This window comes from Alligator sinensis, unplaced genomic scaffold (genome assembly GCF_000455745.1).
Source record: "Alligator sinensis unplaced genomic scaffold, ASM45574v1 scaffold215_3, whole genome shotgun sequence".
NCBI classification, from domain to species: Eukaryota; Metazoa; Chordata; order Crocodylia; family Alligatoridae; genus Alligator; species Alligator sinensis.
The window spans coordinates 1,650,220-1,656,575 of NW_005842175.1; the positions used below are offsets into that span (position 1 = coordinate 1,650,220).

The 6,356-nt window shown below is 45.4% G+C and overlaps 1 long non-coding RNA gene across 1 annotated transcript in view; it reads left to right on the top strand.

The window, feature by feature from the left end:
* Positions 1–5,876: 5,876 nt before the first annotated feature.
* LOC112550661 overlaps positions 5,877–6,356 on the top strand; it is a 2,753-nt gene continuing 2,273 nt past the window's right edge. Inside the window, exons 1-2 of the long non-coding RNA XR_003094613.1 lie at positions 5,877–5,919; positions 6,163–6,242. This is a non-coding gene — a long non-coding RNA (uncharacterized LOC112550661). The remainder of the gene's footprint in view (positions 5,920–6,162; positions 6,243–6,356) is intronic.

A 6,356-nucleotide genomic window follows, 5' to 3' on the forward strand; every position in this document is an offset into this window, starting at 1 on the left:
GTGGTGTTTCTTCCTGCTCAAGGGTTTCCTTCTCCCCTTCCATCTCCTGTAGGGTCATCAGGGCCTCGTACCTGTTCTCCAGTCGGACTGGAGAAGCTGGTACCGGTTTGCTGCGAGCTGCTCCGGTCCTGGCTGTGACCGTCTGCCACTCTGCTGTGGAGGGCATTCCCCGGGCTGCTTCTTCCTTTGGTGCCTGGTCCTGCAGGGAAAGGAAATAACTGTCAATTTCATCCTCCACCTCCCTGATCCCCCTCAGCCTGCTAACCTCCTCCCGGAGCTCCCTCACCTGTGCCTCCAGAGCCCTAAGACGGGCACCTGCCGGACAGGTGTGGGGGCCCCCAATCTCTGCCCCCCCCGGCCCTGCTGGGGATCCCCCACAGGCCAGGAGGTAGGGGGACATCAGCTCCCCCATGGGCTCGGTCTGGGTGGAGGCCTCAGACCAGCCCCGGCTAGCCTTGTCCCCCTGGGCAGAGGCCCTAGCAGCACTCCTTGTCGACACCATTCTAAGCTGCTGTTTGTAGATCTGTAGATCTTTATTAAATTGCATCCTATTTCTCTCTGCCCATTGATCCAACCTGTCCAGGTCAGTCTGAATCTGCTCCCTGCCCTCCGCTGTACTAACTTTGCCCCATAACTTGGTATCATGAGCGAACTTCGAGATGGTGCTCTCCACGCCCTTGTCCAATCACTGATGAAGATATTAAATAATATCGTTCCGAGGACCGAACTCTGCGGGACCCCACTGCCCACCTCCCTCCAGGCCGAGAAGGAACCATCCACCACCACTCTCTGGGTGCGGTCCCTAAGCCAGTTGGCCACCCACCTGACCGTGTAGGTGTCTGTTCCACAGTCTGCTAGCTTCCCAACAAGGATAGGGTATGAAACTGTGTCGAAGGCCTTCCTAAAGTCCAGGAAGATGACATCAGCCTTGGCTCCCACATCCAGGTAGTGTGAGACCTGGTCATAGAAGGTTACAAGGTTTGTCAGGCAGGATCTACATGTGACAAACCCGTGCTGGCTTCCCCAAAATTGGGCTTGTCCAGGATTTGAACCCAGGACCTCTCGCACGCTAAGTGAGAATCATACCCCTAGACCAGCAAGCCATCTGTTCTGTTACAGCTTTAAACCAATTTCTGATCACTTAAACTGGTTTATGTGTCATGTCTGTCCCTAGCTGCCCTGAAGTTATTGCTTTATATCTCTTATCCACAGGTTATTTTGCACAACATCCTTCAAACTGGTTTCCCTGATCAGATTCCAGGCTTGCTGGTAAACCCCAACAGGAGAGCACCTGGTCACCACGACCTAAGAGTTAGCAGCAGCTATGTTAGCTTTTATTAGAAAGCCTCTAGTCCTTTGAAGAACAATACTTTTACTATTGCAGGCATTTGTTCCTCTGAGTAGTTACAGGTCAGAGATCCATAAAGTCAATTTGTGAAGTAGACCATGGTTTAGGATGACATTGTTGTTTAAGTGAAGCATTATGCTTTGGGACTGTTCTGTTCACAGAAAAGGTGATATTTACAATGGTCTTGTACATCCTCTTCCATTTGAGGCCACCATCTTATTCTCTCTGGTCTCTGTATTGTTTTTATTTGCCCACCTTCCCTCGGTCTACTGGTAAGTACATCATGTACTGAATTTGTTCTGTGACTTCTCAAACAGGGGGTGACTTCATCTTTTTTTCATACATGAGCAAAGCTGTTCTTTGTGGCCACACGTCATTTGGATTCATGATGTTTCAGAGATGAGGGTTGCAACAATTATTTTCCTGCCTGTATTTACTTTATTCCTTCAGTCAGCTCTGCTTTCATCGTCCTTGGTGTCCCCAGGTCAAGAGAACAGCTTCAGTGCTGCTTGCGGGAGCAGACATACGCATGGCTTGGTGCAAAAATGTCAATTTCTTCTGCTTTTTAACTTTTGTCTTGCAAAAATGTCAACAGCTGCATTTTCCCAATGAAGAAGAGCAGTATTAGGGTATGAACAATTTACCACAGAATAAAAGGGGGTAAGGCTTTACCAAGCATCTGCTGCTGTGGTAACTGCCCACATTCATGTTCTTATCCCATGGTGAGTGGAAACTAACTTGTGGTGGTTTATTTCTCAGTGAAAAACAAGTAGGCAACTACAGTTTAGTTTTAATCTATGCTGGGTCTAAGTGTGCACATGGGCACTTAGCACAGAACAAATGAAGTGGGGTCAACTCCTGTCTATTATTTTACCCCACAGTGGGCATGTCTACATGTACATTAAAGTGCTTTTCCTAATGCACATTAAATTTAGTGAGGTACTAAACAAATGCACATTAGACTGCCTTAATGCACAGGATGAATGTGCATGGTTTTTAAGTGACACTTAATGTGCAGTAGCTTATTTTACTGCGCATTAGCGTAATAGCATGGTTTTTAACGTGATGCTTTAATGTGCATTAAAATAGGCTACTGCACATTAAAGCATGTGTGTAGATGTGCCCAGTAGGTCTTTGTATGCCTAACCTCCTAGAGTGAGTCTTGAGTTTAAGAACAATGGAAAGAGAAGGAGAGAAGAGGCTAAAGAAGCAACGTAACAGAGAACATGGCCTGCATGAAGGGTGATATATCCGAAGAAGTAAAACGATGAGAATTTCAATGAGGAAGGAATTGTACGAGGGAAATGATAAAGCCCAGCAGAATTAGAATGAGAAGGAAAGATTTTGGACATGCAGTAAAGTACTCCAAGGCACCAGCTCTAGTGGCTCTGTAAATTGGACTGAATGCAGAGCACAAGAAAAAGATAAAGAGATGGGATGTGTGGGGGAAGGATATCATGTCCAAATGCAGTGTGTGGCTTAGCAGCTTAGCCCATGCACAAAAACAGCCAAGAAAGAGAAGTATTGGTTGGTTTAGAAGACTTGGGAAAAGCCTGAAAATGCTTATACAAGTCATGGGAGATGCCAGCAATGGACGTGCTACGTGAGTGGAGTAGGAGAGTTGAAAGTGAAGAAAAACTAACTCTAAGGTCTGTGTCCTACAGTAATGGAGACCAGGGTGTAAGTTTATTATTAAAACCTTGCCTAGCATTAATTTGACTGGAGAGGAGAAAATCCATAGGTGGAAGAGAAGTGTGCAAAAAAATTGGAGAAAATCCAATTAAAAACTTAGTGATTGATAGTCCCATAGATATCTAGCACATGGCTTTTCTCTCACAGCAGCTCTTTTAGCTTACTCACAGGAAGCATTTTAAAGGCATACAAAGATATTTGTACTTGAAAGCTTGCAAAGAAGAATTTTTCCAACTATTTGAGTTGGTCTAATAAAAGATATCAGATTTACCCAATGAACCTTGTCTGCCTAAGCAGTAGCTTTATATTTCCCATGTACTTCCCGAGCAAACACGGCAGAGGGAGGTGTTTTGTTTGTAGCAACCTCCAAAGGCAAAGGCAAAGTGGGGTCAGGCGTAGCTAAAATGGGAGCTGATGCTGAAGACTGCTTCAGCCTGAATGTGTTTCTCTGTCCATTGCCAATGGACGTCTTTTTAAAAAAAGTCATGCAAAGGAGATCCACTAGCAGCACAATCCCGTATAATACCTCTATGATACCTTGCACATGAGACCAGCTTTTGAAACAAATGCAGTAGCTTCTTTAGCAGTTATAGATGTTTCTCTAAATCAGGGGCCAGCAATTATTTCAGGCAGAGGGCTGCTTACTGAGTTTTGGCAAGCCATCGAGGGCCGCAAGTCAGGGGCAGATAAATATTCATTTTCTAACTTTTTCAGGGGCCCCGCAGGCTGGATGGAATAGCCTGGCGGGTGGCATCTGGCCCATGGGTCGCATTTTGCCCACCCCTGCTCTAAATGGACCCATTGTGAAGCGAACAGGAAACAGCAGAAGGTTTAGAGCAGGGTTGTGCAGCTGCCTCTCCTGATGCCTTGTGATGGAGAAGGTGGCAGGGGGTCTGTGCACAGCCCAGCAGTGGGGGGTGGGGGAACTATGTGCCACCGGCACAGCACATGCTAGTCAGGGAGGGACCTAGGAGTGGGCTGCTCGTACTGCATGTGTTTTCCAGCCATGGTGAAGTTGGACAGTCCTGGTTTAGAGAATACTGGTAACACTTGCTTTACTAAGCTCTGAAAGACAGGAGAGTCATGACATTCCCAGGGCAAACAGGTTCCTGTCTGCTGTCCTTTAAGTGTGAAGGAAAGGTTATACTGACATTCAGAGGAGTAGCTAGCTATTTTGGTACCCTGGGCTGAGCAGGGGAGATGTTTAGTGCCAGGGGCTGAGTAGGGAATGCAGGGAGGGCCAATCTCACCTGCCACAGTTGAGTCTTGCTGTTGTTTTCTGTTGTGAGTTGGGCATCCTACGTATTGGCAGCAGGAGCGCCAACTCCCCAGGGGCTGGCATGAGGCACGCCCTCTGAAATGGCAGCAGGGGCTGGTGCCCTGCTTATCCAACCCTAGCTGTGCTGCTGCTGGAATTCTAAATTGAAAGGAATGGACTAGAAACCATTAGAAATCTCTAGAGAAAAAAACCATGTCAACTCGAGAATGAGATTTTTAACAGATCCAGGATAGTTGCTGCTGTGTTGATGCTCACCATATTGGTGCTCACTTTAATTTATAGTAGTTAATTCTTTGTTGCCAGGAGCCAGCAAGCTTTAGTACTGGCCATCCAGAAGATCTTCTGTGGACTCTGTGTTCTTTTAAGCTAGGGATAGAAATTATACATAAACCAGTATAAGTGATTGAAAACCAGTTCAGATCTGTAACACAACAGAAGGTCAGTGTATATAAACCACTTTCCAAGTGGCCAGAACTGGTTTAAGATAAAGCTGGATGAACATAGTATCAGACTTATTTAGATTAAATTGGTTTATTGAACTTCTGTCCCACATCCCCTCGAGATTCAAGTTAACTCACAGTCCCCCACCATCCCAGGATGCTTTGCACCTCCCCTGCAACCTCCCCCCTTGCAAGGTGGGTGTGCTAGCTTTGGCCCAATCTGTCTGCCCCAGCCAAGCAGGGATACATGCTCTAGCATCCCCCAGCTTCTAGCCTGAGCCACTGCAGGCATGTGGCTGCATTTCCAGAATCAAAAGTGAATGTCTGTTCACTTGGTTATATATTCAATCCACACAGTTTAGCCTAACCTGTGAAGATTGAATCGATTCATCCTCCAGCTTTTTGACTGTCTGTCCTTAGCCTTAAAGATTCAGTTGTCAGCCATGTACAATTTGGCCTCATTGGGATTGAGGGCCTTGTTCTGGGGGTTTGGGATCAGAACTGGAAGTAGTTAACAATTGCATCCATTCTCATTGTTGTCTGTGTTTCACAGAGGCCTCAGCATTTGCTTCCACCAAAGACTCCATGGTTTCCTTCAAATAGTGCCTTCTGTAATTGTCTCTTGCATCCTACTATGCTGTTTTTAAATTGCAGCAACTGCATGAGAATCAGGTATGACAACTGGACTGGACTCTAGGATGAGCTCTGTTAATGCCCATGGCAAACAGTCAGATCAATTACACCACCTTTTTTTTTATTTGGAAATTAGAGACAAGACTATGTTGAGTATCTGGTAAACAAGTTAAAGCAAGCACATGTTCTATTTTAATCATACAATCTTCAAAACCCATTTTCACTGGTAAAGGCTTAAAGGAAACAGAAGAACCAGGTTTACTAGCTAGAGTTTCTGAAGCTATAGGTCTTCCTGATGAAAATTTCTCTGTCTCATGCAAGATAAATGCGGCAGCACCCATGTTAATCAATACGTTAACTTGGCATCTCCCTTCCGAGATATTTATGCACGTGACCCTATTGATCTAGTCACAAGAGGCAAGGAACTATGCATGGGCCTGGTGCCATTATTGAGAATGCACAGTAGCTATTGAGAACGCTGTTGCTGACAGCAGTCTGTGCTGCTCCAGGGTTGGAAGTATCTGAGGGTAAGTATTTGCAACTGAATCAAGGCAGTCAGGCAGCTCAGTTAGCTGCTCCCAGAGCTGATTGTATGGATCAGTTGAAAACTTGTGTTGCATTAGCAGTAAAAAAAGCAATGCATGAATATCTTGATTAATGTAGATTTTTTCTTTTCTGACCATGCCTCTTCGTGTGATGAGGATTATTAAACGCTTCTCCTGTCCTGGCCACTCTGACTAAGGCTGAGATGGGCTCTTTATTTCTTTTAGGTGGAGATTACTGTGGCTTTTCAGTTTCAACAGCTTCAGCAGCAATTTTTCACTTTGGGTTCTGAAATTGCAATTCCCTGGTATGTTTTTATAGCAAAGGCAAGTACTTAATTGCAGGGCGGTGTTTTCATCGACTCACATCTTTGTTTTACTTTTAATTGTTGGATTTTTCTGGTTCAGAGATGGCAAAACCC